General features: G+C 37.6%; 1 long non-coding RNA gene and 1 pseudogene across 1 annotated transcript in view; both read left to right on the top strand.

Annotated features, from left to right (window-relative positions):
- LOC119534832 overlaps window positions 1-16,202 on the top strand; it is a 259,987-nt gene that overhangs the window by 39,894 nt on the left and 203,891 nt on the right. The window lies entirely within an intron of this gene.
- LOC119534830 lies at window positions 1,625-3,363 on the top strand (annotated as a pseudogene).

Below are 16,202 nucleotides of genomic sequence, written 5' to 3'. Positions count from 1 at the left end.
GGCTAAGTGCAGAGCAGGTCCTTGCTCCCAGTGTGGGTCCTTGGTTCTAGTTCTGGAGGGAGTAGAGTAGCCCTTATGCACATGCTAGGATGCATGTATATGTCTGTACCTTTCTGTCTGTTGGAAGCCAGAACTGAACCAGAACACTTATTGCAGCCTCATCATTCCAGAACTTGCCCAGCATGTAGAAGCAGCCTGCAGGGGAGTTAATACTCTGTAAAAAACAAACAAACCACAGCTATTTGGGTCAAAAGATTACTGCCTATAAGACATACAATATAGTACTTGAGACAGAAAGAACTATTTCCAAGGTGAAAAGGGGGCATTTGGAGTCTTCTAAACAGGAAAATTCCTAAGGTTATACACACATGCCCAGGACAAAACACATGCTAAGAAAAGACTATACTTTCACTGTAGACTGTTCCCTAGACCCCTTGTTTGGATGCCTAGGCCTTGAAGGAGAGAATTTGCACAGGCTAATTTGAAAAGACTGGAAAAGGTGGTTTCTTTCTCTTTTTTTTTGCTAGCTCCTGGCATTCAAGGAAATCTCAGTATAACACTAGCTAGGTATAAGTTTGGTGAACAGACACCTCAATGATTAAATTCCAGAGATAATACATTAAAACCTGAAAATGTCCAGTGTGCAGCAAAAGATTACAAAGGATGCAAAGAAACAGAAAATGATGGCCCATGCAGAGTAGCAAGATAAAGCATTGGAACCCATCAACAAGGAGGAACAAGATTTTGGACATATCAGACAATGACTAAAAATATTGTCTTAAATGTTTTCACGGAGTTGAAGAAAAACACCAAAAAATAACTAAAGGAAATCAGGAAACAATAGATGAACAAAAAGAGAATTTCAATAAACAGACAGAATTATTAAAAGGATCCAAACAGAGTTACCGGAACTGAAGAATACAATAACTGAAATAAAAATTCCCTAGAGGAATTCAAAAGCAGATTGGAGATGGCAGAAAAAGAATCTGAGACAATTGAAATTATTCAGTCTAAGAAGCAGAAAGAAAAGGAATGAATAAAAGTTAGAAGAGCCTGAGATATCTGTGGAACATCACCAACTGCACCATATATACATTGTAGGAGTTGCAGAAGGAGAGGAAAGAGAGAAAACTAAAGAAAGAATAATTGAAATAATGGCTGAAAACATAAAATTTTTAATGAAATATATGAATTTACACATCCAAGAAACTAAAAAAAATCCAAAAAGGATAGAGACCCATACTGAACACATTATATCAAACCATTGGATGCAGAGATAAATAGAGAATCCTAAAAGTCACCAGAAAGAAGCAACATGTTGTGTACAAGGGAGCCTCAATAAGATTAAGTGCCAATTTCTCATCAGAAAACATGGAGGCAAGAAGTCAGTGGGATGGCATATTTAAAGTGCTGAAAGAAAAAATTACCAAGCAAGATTTCTGTAGCTGGCAAAATGTCTTTCAGGTCTGGTGGGGGTGGTAGGAGGTAAGAGGGGGCTGAAATGGTGGTAGCAGTTGTTTAAAGATTGAGTTTCCTGGAGGAAATGATGATTATCTGATGACCACATGGCTCTTGCACCCCTTATTGTTGGGGGAAGAGACATTCCATGCACCATGCTGGGGTGATGAGGAATTTGAAATCCCACTATTTCCTTGGATTCTGATCCTTGACTGGCTCTCTTGGATGTGGTTGGCCACTTTGAAGACTGTCAGACCCTTCCTCCTCTCAGGATGGCAGCTTTTCAGCCCAATATGAGACCCAAACATTGGACTTGCCTGTGGGCATGACCCATGGCCTGATGGATCAGGACAGGGAGCTCCTGAGTTGGGGCTTTACCATTCACTTGGACCATTCTGTAGGAACTCAGTGTAGTGCCAACCCATCTGTTACAACTGATATAGTAATGACAGACATGACATCCAGCTTGATGGGGCATTAGCCAGTTGACCCCCATTGAACAGTCAGAACTGAGTGCTTGGCTTGATTTGAGCTTAAGGGGTAGCACCATCCTGTCACCTGCCCTATCTCATGAGGATGCTCTTTCAACAACCCTTTCACCTGCTAGTTCACTTCTTAAGAATGGTGTTGAGGATTTCCAGAGGCAACATCCCAGCCAGAGGACAGCTGTAGCAGAAACAGGGAAAAAGAAGAAGACCCCAAAGAAGAGAAAGAAGAAAGATCCTAATGAACCTCAGAAACCAGTTTAAGCATATGCTTTATTCTTCTGTGATACACAGGTTGCTATCAAGGGAGAGAATCCCAGTGCCACTTTTGGGGAGGGTTCAAAAATTGTGGCTTCCATGTGGGGCAGTCTTAAAGAGGAGCAAAAACAAGTGTATAAGAGGAAAATTGAAGCTGCTAAAGAGTTTCTGAAGGCTCTGGCTGCTTATAAAGGTAACCAAAAGTGTCAGGCCATAGTGGAGACAGTGGAATTGGATCCTGTGCCACCACCCCAGACTCCTTCTCCATCTGCTATGGCTACCTAGCATTTCTAGCACCAGCCTCAACAGACCCCCTGCCTTGTCACCTTCCATTGTTGTTTACTCAACTCTTTCATCCTATGTGGCAAACCAGGCATCTTCTGGAGCTGGGAGTCAGCCCAATATCGCCACATTGATTATTACCAAACAGATGTTACCCTCTTCTATTACCATGTCTGAAGGAGGGGTGGCTACCATTACCCCAGCCACAGTTGTGACCTCCTGGGGGCTCCAGGTAGGCCAAACCATTACAGCTACTATCCAACCCAGTCAACAAGCTCAGGTAGTCACTCAGTCAGTGTTGCAGGCAGTAGCAGCTGCTGCTGCTTCTATGCAACTGCCTCTAACCTGACTACATCCCCTTCCATTATAATAGATGCCTTAGCCCCTCACTCAGCAGCAAGTGACCATTCTGCAGCAGCCTCTCTTACTCTAGTCCATGCAAAAGCCCCCACCTCAGAAAGCTCAAATAAATTTACAACAGCCACCTCCTCTTCAGATCAAGAATATGCCTCCACCCCCTCCAAAAATGCAGGCTACCTTAGTCCCACCAGCTGTGGAAAGTAGTCCTGAGTGGCCTATGAACAACAGCCCTGAGGCCCATACAGTGGAGGCAACATCTCCTGGGATAATCTATGAGATGATTACAGATGTAGTTCCTGAGGAAGTCTCCTTCTCAGATGGATGTTCAATTGCTGAGTGGCTCTCTGGTGACACTCTCGCCCCAGCCTTGATGTGTAAGGTTAGGTTGTGAGAACCCTACCATTGTAAGAACTGGGACAATGAGTACTGAAGCAATGAGTGTGTGGTGAGGCACTGCAGGGATGTATTCTTAGCCTGGGTAGCCTCCAGAAATTCAAACACAATCATGTTTGTGAAATAGTCCTTCTTGTTCTCCAAGCCAGTGAAGACTTTTCTGCTGGGAAAATGTCCAAAAACCTGTTTTTGACACAAAACACTGATCTCAACCTATGAAGGCCCTTCATGCTTCTCTGCTTTTCTCTTCTTTCAACAGCATCCAGGCTATGCAGCAGGGCCATTGAGTTTGCTGTAATCTCGAATTGCCTTTTACTTTCAAGCACAAGCAGAGATACCAGTGATAATAGCAGAGGAAAGGGTGAGGGGAATATGGACAAGCAGAAAATAGGGATGGCAGGGGTGGTGGTGGGGGTTGTTTGAGGAAAGCTGTTGGTGTAATTGTTATAGGTCTTGCTTAAAAGATTATTAAAATGATGGTAAAGTACTCAATGTTTAGCCTAGGAGAAAACACCGTTGTGTGCATTCATTTTAAAGGGCATGAAAGGTTGCATTCCAGAGTCAAAACAGGGAACTATTACTATGACATATACACATTGTTTTGAAAACAAAAGTTTTCAACACACTAGGTGCTCTGAGCTGGGGGAACTAACATCATCCAAGAGTTTATTTATTTCTCTTTACAAATAATATTGTTTCTATAGTCTTTATCATCCTTCTGTATTTGAGTTACCACAATTTAGGAAAGTGTAAGATGGAGAACACTACATCCTTAAATTAATGTGAGGTTTCATCAAAGTCTAAAGTAATTGTGTTCACTTGTGTTTTATTAACTATCTTTTAAAAGGTAGGCCAGATATTTGCTGTATGTAAAGATACTTATATAATTTATAGGATAATTAATTCTCTGCATACCCTAGGCCCTTATTTAATCTGAAAAGATGCGTTTATTTCATTTTTCTTGGAAAAAACTAAAAAATTACAAACTAGCAAAGCCACATAGTTGGAAAAGAATAATCAAATATTTAGGACATTATAGCCCTAGTGATGATAGCCTTAACTAAAATGCAAATATTACCTCGAGAAATGCTGTCCTAGAGAACCCCCTTCTTAACTGCCAGGGTCAGTACTAATTACTAATCACTTGGATCCTATACAGTTCCATTTTACAAGTAACATTTTGATATTTTACATGCATTCATTTAGTTTCAACCTGCATAACAACCTGATGAGGTAGGTAATATTCCCACTTTACCTAAGAGAAATCATATACTATCAAGTGGCAGAGCCAGGATTTGATCCTGAAATTCCAAATGCAATACAAACTTTTATTTAAATAAGGAAAAAAAGCCATTGTACAAAAAATACTCTTCAGGTTACACCTGAAGAACCATGGCTGTGGATGTTTAGCTCTATAAGAAAGTGTTTCTGTTGATTCTTAGGTTTAGAGATGGTGCTATCTGGATAACTTTGCTTGAACTGGGCAGACACTCACATCTGGGTCCAGTGGGTGGATCACATCTAGTTTGTTCCCAAGTTTGATCCTAATACAAAGGAGGTGAGGGATAAATCAGAAATGCTGGAGTTAATGGGCTTAATATTGTCAGAAGATGCATTCCCTTTATTAAAACTGCCCATCATCTCATTGAATATTCATGCCAATTCTAAGAAGACCTTAATGTTAAAATATAAGGTAGCCTGGCTGGTTAGGAATTGGTCATGGATCCTGGTGTTAAAACAGGGAGGATCTATATAACCTAGGGGTTCACAATTGTTGGCTAGCCAGACCTACTTCACAAAATTGCTGCTGCTAGTGAGTATTCCTCGGATAAGTAAAATGCTAGCAGCCTATTTTTCTAGCTCTATTAGAGGGATGAAAAAATGTTAAAATTGTTGACAGATCAAACAGATTCTTAGTAACTGCTGGGGGGGGGGTTGCAGATTATGGGGGCTATTGGATACATCCCACAGAATGAGAAAGATTCTTTGGGTCAAAGAGATTGGAGACCTAGAGAATAGTAGTGTAGGTCCTGAAACCTTTTGGGTATCCGATGAATGTTAGAGAACCCAATAAAACAGTTTAAATACAAGGTTCGGTGGCTTACGAATCCTCTAAAGGATTTATGGTCTAGTGGAATGTGTCCTACTCACATGACCTGAATAGTTTTGCCTTTGAGGTCTAGTCTGTTCTCTGGTCACCTTACCAGTTGGGCTGCACATTGTGCGGTCATCCAAATAACTCAATCTTGGAGTGCCAGAGGATAGTCTCTCAATCATGCCATAGATTTCATCTGGTTTATGACCAGTGGAACAAACCTATGAAAAAAGGATCTAACTTCTTTTAATTTACATAAGATAGTAAGTGTAGCCCTTTCCATTATGTTTATGATCCAAATGAGAGAACTTGGGAAAAAGAGTAGATCTTACTTTAATAAATGATATCAATGAAAACCTGGATACTTTGGATGTCTGGGGAAGCACATACCTCAGCCACAATCACATCACAATCCAGACCCTGGTTGAGGGATTTCCTTTTACACCAAATTGCTCATCATGCAAAACAGATTAACTTATGAAGCCCCAGTTTTTAAACTTTTTTATCAATAAGAAGTCAAACAATTCCTTAAAAAAAGTGTCTTTCAAAAATGAGGGAGAAGCAGGGTAACATAGTGGCATAGGGAGGTGTGGAATTTATTTAGTCCTCTGGAGCAACTAGTAAATAGTCTGGAACAACTACTAAATAGTCTAGAACAACTGTTGGGGGACATCTGTGACTGAACACATACCATAGACCAGTCTGGAATGGATGGAACAGCTGAGATCTCAGCATAAGAACTGGAAACTTGATATTGATTAGACTCTCTTCCTGAGACTTGGGCCTGTCTGGTCTGGGAAAATCTGATTGGGCTAATCAAGAAAACCAGATGCTTAGACAACAAAAAATTATGATTCACACTAAAAAAAATGAAGATATGGTCCAGTCAAAGGAAAAAACTTACAATTCAAATGAGATACAGGAGTTGAAACAACTAAGTAAAGATCTTCAAACAAATATGCTAAACCAGTTCCAATATCAAATTGATGAGTTGAGGGAAGATATGGCAAAAGAGATAAAGAACATAAGACACTGGGCAAACATAAGGAAGAACTTGAAAGTTTGGAGAAATAATTGGCAGAACTTAAGGGAATGAAGGGCAGAAAAGAAGACATGAAAACCACAATGGAGACATACAACAGCAGATTTGAAGAGGCAGAAGAAAGGATTCAGGAACTAGAGGACAGAATATCTGAAATCCTACACAAAAAAGAACAGATAGGGAAAAGAATGGAAAAATATGAGCAGGGTCTCAGGGAATTGAATCACAAACTGAAGTACATGAATATACATGTCATGGGTGTCCCAGAAGAAGAAGGGATGGTAAAAGGGGCAGAAACAATAATGGAGGAAATAATCAATGAAAATTTCCCATCTATTATGAAAGACATAAAATTACAGATCCAAGAAGTGCAGTGTACCCCAAACAGAATAGATCTGAATAGACCTACTCCAAGACAATAATCAGATTACCAAATGTCAAAGACAAAGAGAGAATTCTGAAAGCAGCAAGAGAAAAGTGATCCATCACATACAAAGGAAGCTAGATAAGACTATATGCAGATTTCTCAGTAGAAACCAGGAGGTGAGAAAACAGTGGCATGATACATTTAAGATACTGAAAGAGAAAAACTGCCAATCAAAAATTCAATATCTGGCAAAATTGTCCTTCAAAAATGAGGGAGAGGTTAAAATATTTTCAGCCAAACAGATACTGAGAGTTTGTGAACAAGAGACCTGCTCTACAAGAAATAGTAAAGGGAGCACTACAAGCAGATAGGAAAAGACAGAAGACAGAGGCTTGGAGAAGAGAGTAGAAATGAAGACTATTAGTGAGAATAAAAAGACTATCAGTGAAAGAGGCAAAATGAAATAGAATAAAACAAGATATGACATACAAATTCCAAAAGTCAAAATGGTAGATAGTGGACATTACATTGAGTGAAATTAGCCAGAAACAAAAGGATGGGTTCTCTATGGACTCACTAATATGAACTAACATTGATAAGTGAAATTTGAGAGTTAAAGTTAAGAACACAGGTTATCAGGAGATAGAAAGAGGTTAGAAATTGGGCATTTGATGCTGATGGAGTACATAAGGGTAAACAGGATTGACTGTATAGATCCAGAAATGGATAGCATAATACAGTGTGAAGGTAGCACAATATTGTAAGTACTCCAAACAAAGATGAGTGTAAGTACAGTTGAAAAAGGAAGGGTAGGGGCATGTATGACATCAGAAAGAAAGATAGAAGATAAAGACTAGGATTGTATAACTTAGTGAAACATGGAGTGGTCAATGATGGTGATTAAATGTACAAATATAAGAATGTTTTTAAAAGAGGGAGAACAAATGAATGTCAACATTGCAAGGTATTGAAAATTGGATGGTACACAGGGAAAAAATACAATCAATGCAAACTAGAGTCTATAGTTAATGGTAACATGGTAAGATGCTTCCATTAATCATAACAAAGGCAATGTACCAAAGCTAAATGTCTATATGAGGCGGTTATAAGGGAGTTATATGGGATTCTTGGTGTTGCCATTGTTGTCTGACCTTTTCATTGTATTTTACTTTATTTTTATTTTTCTTCTGTCTTTTATATTTTATTCTTCATTTTTTTCCTCCTTTTCCTCTTCCTTTGTGTAAGGAATGTAAACGTCCTCACATGGGTTATGGAGGTGAATGCATAACTATGCGAATATACCAAGAATAATTGAATGTTTACTTAGAATGTATTGTGTGTGAATAAAACTGTTTAAAAAATAAACAGAGGGATACAAGTGCTAGAGAAAATGTGGAGAGAAGGATGTACCTATTCCCTGTTGGTAAAGAGGTAGAATGGTGCAGCCCAGCTGGAGGGCAGTGTGGTGGTTCCACAGGAAGTGAACTATGGGGTTGCCATATGGTCCTTCAACCCTATTACTGGTAATATACTAGGAAGAACTGAGAGCAGGGATATGAATGGACATTGCACACTCGTGTTTATGGTAGCAGTATTCATGATTTGTAATGGATGGAAGTGACCTAAGGGTACATCAACTGATAAACGGAATGGTGAACGGTAGTTATACATACAAGAGAATATGGAGCAGCTTCAGAAGGAATGAAGTTGTGAGGTATGCAACTAGGTGAATGGAACTTGAGGACAGTATGTTGAGTGAAATAAGCCAGAATCGAAAAGACAAACATAATGCCTCACTAATATGGACTAACTATAATGTGCAAACTCTGAGAATTGACTCTGAGAGCATAGGTTATCAGGGCAAGGCTGATGGTAAAGGTTCCTAGATTGTAAGCGCTTACAGCAGTCACATCTACTCATGAGTTGTAATGGTTATTTCTAAATCCTGAGATGTTTGTGTATAACCTGGTCAGTCCCTGGAACTTTGGGTATCTGTGTGATACCTGGTACTCAGAATCAGAGTCCAGAAACTATGAATGTCAGCATTATGTTACATGTTAAAGAAGCTGAAAAAGAAATCAGACTTTAATTAGGGATATGAACAAAATGGACTTTGTTAGGACTAAGGTAAACCAGACTAAAGGGAAAAGGATGATACTGACTATGTTTTAAAACTTCAACTTCTAGGTGATACCAATGGAAGTGATGTTTATTTGTAGAAAATCCATATTTTCTGTAGCATGCTATATAATTTAATTTATATGGTCAGTTTATTCAAACACCGTAATTACATGGAACCTTGAATAGGGGGTGAGATCTGGTTTGCATGTACAGGTTAGCATGAAGCCCTGACACATCCCAGAGTAATTTGGGCAGAAAATAAAAATGTGTTTGCAAAGCCCCCTTGAGAGACTGGGGAAAAATTGGAAATATTAACCTTCTCCTCCTGGAGAATTCCTGACATTCTTGAAAGCATCGGGGACTACCATTGTAGTAGAACAAGCCCTCAATCTTGGGGCTTGCCCTTATGATGCTTGTTACTGCAAAGGAGAGAGGTGAAGCCTACTTATAATTTTGCACAAGAGTCACCCCCAGAGAACCTCTTTTGTTGCTCAGATGTGGCCTCTCTCTCTCTAAGTCAGGTAAACTGACTGCCCTCCTTGCTTTGTGGCACATGACTCCCAGGGGTGTAAATCTCCCTGGCAAAGTAGGATATGACTCCCGGGGTGATCCTGGACCCAGCATCATGGGATTGAGAAAGACTTCTTGACCAAAAGGAGGATGAGAAATGAAAGAAAATAAAGTTTCAGTGGCTGAGAGATTTCAAATGGAGTCAGGAGGTCATTCTGGAGTTATTCTTATGCATTTTATAGACATCCCTTTTTAGTTTTATATTATATTAGGATAGCTAGAAGGAAATACCTGAAACTGTTGAACTGCAATCCAGTATCCTAGATTCTTGAGGACAATTGTATAACTATATAGCTTATCCAGTATGACTGTGTGATTGTGAAAACCTTGTGGCTCACACTCTCTTTAGCTAGTGTATGGACAGATGTGTAGGAAAAAAGGGGGACAAAAAGTAAATAAATAATAGCATGGTGGGGTGGGGGGCAGTTTGAGATGTTTTGGGTATTCTTTGTACTTTTATTTTAATTTTTATTCTTATTTTCTTTTTTATTTCTTGGAGTAATGAAAATGTTCAAAAAATTGATTGTAGTGATGAATGCACAACATTCTGTGAACAACTGATTGTACACTTTGGATGATTATATGGTATGTGAGTATATCCCAGTAAAACTGCATTTTTAAAAAAAATGAGGGAGAGATTAAGACATGACCAGATAATCAAAAGCTGAGGAGCTCATCACCACTAGACTGGCTCTACAAGAAATTATAAAGAGAGTCTTTAGGTTGAAAGAAAAGGACACTAGACAGTAGATCAAAGGCACATGAAGAAATAATAATGTGAATTAATTAATAATTATTAATAAATAATAGTTAATAAAGGTAACTGCATGGGTAAATATAAATGCTAGTAATCTATTTTTAGTTTGCAACTCCTCTTTTTACTTCTTACAGGGTCTAAAATACAAATGCATAAAAATTAATGATAAATGTATTGTTTGTACACATAAAGTATTAAGGTGCAATTTGTGACAAGAACAAGATATAAAGATGGAGGGACAGTGGGGCATAGGATCTTAGTTTGTGTTTGCTATTGAAGTTAAGTTGGTATCAAATCAAAGGATATTGTTATAGACTTAGGATGTTAAATTTAAGCTCCACAGAACCACAAAGAAAATATCTGAAAAATATACACAGAAGGAAAGAGAAGGGATTCTAAAGTGTTCTTTAAAAAGGTCAACTATGTGAAAGTTAAAACACTCTTTACCAACCAATGGATCAAAGAAGAAATCACAAGGAAAATTAGAAACTACAAAGAAGAAATCACAAGGAAAATTAGAAACTACATACCAAAAATTGTGGGATGCATCAAAGGCTGTGCCGATAGGGATATTTATAACTCTAAATGCTTACATTAAAAAAGAAGAAGGATCAAAAATCAGTAACCTAACCTTACACCTGGAGGTACTACATAAATAAGAGCAAACTCAACCAAAGTGAGCAGAAGGAAAGACATAATATAAGAATAGAGTGAAGATAAATGAAATAGAGAATAGAAAAACAGATAAACTGTAGAGAGACTCAATGAAGTCAAAAGTTGTTTCTTTGAAAAGATAAATAGAATTGACTAACCTTTAGCTAGACTGACAAAGTGAAAAAGAGAGAGGATGCAAAAAATAAATACTGGAACTGAAAAGGAGATATTACTGTTGACCTTACAGAAATGGAAAGGATTATAAGAGGATACTATGAAAAACTGTACAACAATTAATTAGATAATTTAGATGGGAAATGGACAAATTCCTAGAAACATACAAACTGCCTACACTTACTCTAGAAGAAACAGAAAACCTCAACAAACCAATAACAAGTAAAGAGATTGAAACAGTAATCAAAAATCTACCAACAAAGACAAGTCCAGGATCGACAGCTTAATTGTAGAATTTTACCAAACATTCAAAGAAGAATTAACACCAATCCTTTCCAAACTCTTCCAAAATATTGAAGTGGGGGGAACTCTTCCTAACTCATTCCGTGAGGCTAGCATCACCCTAATACCAAAGCCGGATAAAGATATCACAAGAAAATAAAATTACAAGGCAACAATGTTTCCCTTATAAATACAGACACCAAAATACTCAACAAAATATTAATAAATTGAACCCAGATGTACATTAAAAGAATTCTATGCCACAACCACATGGGATTTAACTCAGGATGAAAGCATGCTTCAACACAGGAAAATCAATCCATGTAATACAACACATTAATAAAATGAAGGGTTAGGGGAAACATGATCATCTCAATTGATGCAGCGAAGGCATTTGACAAAATCCAGCACCTTTCTTGATAAAAACTATCAGGAAATAGGAATAGAAGGGAACTTCCTCAACATGATAAAAGGCATATATGAAAAACCCAGAGTTAATATCATACTCAACTGTGAAAGACTGAAAGTTTTCCCCTTAAAATCAGGAACAAGATAGGAAGCTATTTTTCACCACTGCCATTCAATATTTTATGGAAAATTCTAATCAGGGCAATTAAGCAAGGCAAAGAAATAGAAGTTATAATAATTGGAAAGGAAAAAGTAAAACTATCTATATGGCAGATGACATGACCTTATATATAGAAAACCTCCCAAAAATCTACAAGAAAGCTACTAGAACTTACACATGAATTCTGCGAAGTGGCAGGGTGCAAGAGCAACAAACCTAAAGTAGTTGTGTTTCTATATACCAGCTAACAATTAAAAAAAGATGTCAAGAAAACATTTCCATTTACAATAGCAACTAAAAGAATAAAACATCTAGGAATAATCTTAATGAGGGATTTAAAGGAGTTGTATACAGAAAACTACCTATCTTTATTGCAAGAAAGTAAATAAGAACTAAACAAATGAAAGATATCCCATTTCTCTTGTATTGGAAAACTTACGATCATTAAGATGTTAATACTATTGAAAGTGATTCAGTGCAATCTCAATCAAACTTCCAACAGCCTTATTTGCAGAAATGGAAATGCTAATCATCAAATTCATATGGAAGGGCAGGGGACCTGAATAGCTAAAACCATCTTGTAAAAAAGAACAAAGTTGTAGGACTCACATTTCCTGATTTCAAAACTTATTATAAAATCAGAACAGTACCTTGTGCTACTGGCACAAGGATAGACAAAAGACCAATGGAATGGAATTGAGAATTCAGTAAGAAACCCACACTATATGTGGCCAGGTGATTTTTGACCAGGGTGTCAAATCCACTCAATGGGAAAAGAATAACCCGTTCAACATATATCCACATGTGAGAAAATGAAAGTAGACTCCTACCTCATACCAGATACAAAACTTTTACTCAAAATAGGTCAATGACCTAAATATAAGAACTAAAACTATAAAATGCTTAGAAGAAAACATAGGGAAATATCTTCAGGACCTTGTTTTAGACAATGAGTTCTTGCACTTTACACCATAAGCACAAGCAGCAAAAGAAAAGATAGATTAATTGAACTACATCAAAATTAAAAACTTTTGTGAATCAAAGGACATTATCAAGAAAGTGAAAAGTAACATATAGAATGGGAAAAAATATTTGGAAAACATATTTCTGAGAAGGGTTTAATATCCAAAAAATATAAAGAACTCCTACAACTCAACAACAAAGAGACAATTCAATTAAAAAATAGGCAAAGTACTTAAACAGACATTTCTCCAAAGAAGATACACAAATGGCCAAAAAGCACATGAAAATTGCTTAACATTATTAGCTTTTAGAGACATGCAAATCACAACCACAATGTGAGAGTAGTTCATACCCACCAGAATGGTTGTTATTTAAAAAAAAAGGAAAATAACATGTTGATGAGGATGTGGAGAAATAGGAACTTTTGTATGTTGTTGGTGGGAATGTAAAATGATGCAGCTGCTGTACAGTTTGGTGGTTCCTCAAAAAATGTACATAGAACCACCATCTGACATGGCAATCCCACTACTAGGTATATACCCAAAAGAATTGAAAACACGGACTTGAAAGTGATTTGTACACAAATATTCATAGCAGCATTGTTTGCAATAATCAAAAGGTGGAAGCAACCCAAGTGTACATTGACAGAAGAATGGATGAACAAAATGTTGTATATTCATACAAGGGACTATTACTCAGCCATAAAAAGAAATGAAGTTCTGATACATGCCAAAAACATGGATGGACCTTGAAGACATCATGTTGAGTGAAATAAGGCAGACACAAAAAGACATTCCAACTTATATTAAACAACATGAATAAACAAATAAGTATGGGTCCTCTTGTATTAAATAACTAGAATATGCAAATTCATAGAGACAGAAAGTAGAGTATACATTACCAGGGGTATGTGTGTTGGGGAGTGAGGAACGGGGGTTTAATGCTTAAATTGTACAGAATTTCTATTTGGGGTTATAAAAAGATTTCAGAAATAGATGGTGGTGATGATAGCACAACACCATGAATGTGATTAATTTCACTGAACTGTATGTTTGAGAATGGTTGAAATGGGAAATTTTATGTTGTATATACATTAACACATTTTTAAAAAACAGAGAGAGACTAAAGAGATAAAGACAATTAAATGGAATATAGGATCCTGGACTAGATCTAACTGTAGTGGAGAAAAGGTCCAAAATTACCCTATTTGGACAACTAAAAAAATCAAATTATAGACCGTATGCTTTATATCAATGTTAACTTTCTTGAGCTTGATAATTGTACTTAATATAGTTACATAAGTGAATATCCTTTTTCTTAGTAAATATACATGGAAGTATTAAGTGGTGAAGGAGCATGATGTATGCAACCTAGTCTCAAATATTTAGAAAATAGCTAGATTGATGATGGATGGATGGATAGATAGAAGATAGGTGGATAGAATGATATAAAAATTTGGCACAATATTAAAGTTGATAAATGTGAGGCTCTGGGTAGGGGTTATAATACTGAAAGTCTCTGTATTGTTTTTACAACTTTCCTGTAAGTTTGAAATAGTCTCAAAATAAAAAGTCAGAAAAAAGTCTATGAGGCTACTTTTTCTTCCTTAATAAGATCTATCCACTGAAGTCGATGGGATTTATGTTTGATGAATGAGGAAGTTGCAGAGCCTCAGGGTCTTCATTTTGCACATGAGCTCTCCTTGTCAAGAGCCAGAAAGTAGATGAATAGTGGCAGAGACCACTGTGTCCCCTGACTCTTCCTGCTACATAATTTTAAGACTTCAATCATCCCGTGTGGGATGAAGGGAACTGGGGCAGAGCTGTTTCTTTCTTTGTATCACATGAGTAAGGAGCCATTCACCTGAACCCCCTGAGAAGAGTCCGAGCCAGGAACTGAGAAGAGGAGGTGCTCAGTCAGGAAGCAGGACGGAGGCTGGGAGCACACAGAGTAGCACACACTTTAAAACAGAACAAGAAAGGATGAAGAAACAGATGCTGGGAAAATGGGGACTTGTGACCAGGGGGCTGCCTGGGTGCTGAAGAGACTAAAATGGGACATTATCTTAATAGAGGGTGAAGAACAGATCTTCCCTGGACCACTTTAACAAACAGCATAGAGATGACTCGGGCAAGGATTGCAGGGATGACAAGGCTTGTAGGCTCTACCAGGTGAGCCTGTCAGCTGTTAATTTTGGATCAGAAAAATCTATGCATAAATGTAGGTACTGATGTCTTTTTCATTTTTCCACTTTCTTAAACTTTTATTGGGAAAAAAGTGTTCCATCCTTATCTTAACTACAGGTACAGGAGAGAAGGGCCAGGAACCTACTGTGGTATTTACAATAGTGCAGGCTGGGACTGGAGTAGAGAGAGGCAGAGAGACTCAGAGGGAATGAGTATTGTAAATCTTTGAGTTCCTTTCCTTTAGGAGCAAGTTGTTATTGTAGAAGGTCAAAATCTTTGTGTGCCGAGGCCAGAATGTTCATGTCAACCCACATTCAAGCTCTTACTATGGACCAGGTCCTGTCAGACATTGTTGGTAACCAGATGAGTATAAGAGGATCTGGACCTGTAAAGACAAAATTCCAAGTACCTGGGAAAGATAAAGAGGGCATAAGTCTGCAAGGATGAGCAGAGTGTGAGGATCTCTAGAAGCGCAATGCAGGTTAATTGTGAGCCCTTCTAATGCATCTAGATCTTTTATTAATATATTTCTTGATGGAAATTATGTACCTTCAACATTAAATTTCTCATCTCAAACATTCCCAACCATACAATTCAGTGAAATTCCTTGAGCAGGAACAGAGTCTGAGTGATGATTTTTTAAAACAAATTCTTTCATGATCCTGATATTTTATATATTGTGATTCCTTTCTCTGAAAGGGGAGGATAGGAGGGGAAACTTGGCTCATTCAGGATTGACTTGGATTCTAATTAATTTGCCCACTATATTGGTCAACTAGTCTATGAAAAAAGTTGAAGGTCAGAAAAGGGGCCCAAGAAGACAGACCAGAGAGGGAAATAACAGTTTTTGCCCCTTCTATGTTTCCTATGTAGGCCTGTTAAAAGCAAAGCTTTGTTCATTGGGGATTCTCTAAGTATCTTCAATCCTGGCTTTAAAAAGCTGATGATTAAACAGTACTACAGGTGAGTGTACTTTCTTTTGCCTTCAAAATTGGCTTTGGCTCCTAAATTGTAGCCTTGATTTTCTTGGAGAGTGAAGTGGCTGAATTTCTATGGACACTGTGCCTTTTCAGATGTATTCTTCCTATACTTCATTATACTAGAGTCCCCTAAATGTTAAGAAACCTAAATCTGAGCAGTGTATGAGGATCTCTTGAAGTGTAATGTGGGTTAATTGTGAGCTCATT

This window comes from Choloepus didactylus, chromosome 5 (assembly GCF_015220235.1).
Source record: "Choloepus didactylus isolate mChoDid1 chromosome 5, mChoDid1.pri, whole genome shotgun sequence".
NCBI classification, from domain to species: Eukaryota; Metazoa; Chordata; class Mammalia; order Pilosa; family Megalonychidae; genus Choloepus; species Choloepus didactylus.
The sequence above is the reverse complement of the archived record's forward strand: the minus strand, read 5'-3'. Positions and strand labels throughout refer to the sequence as shown.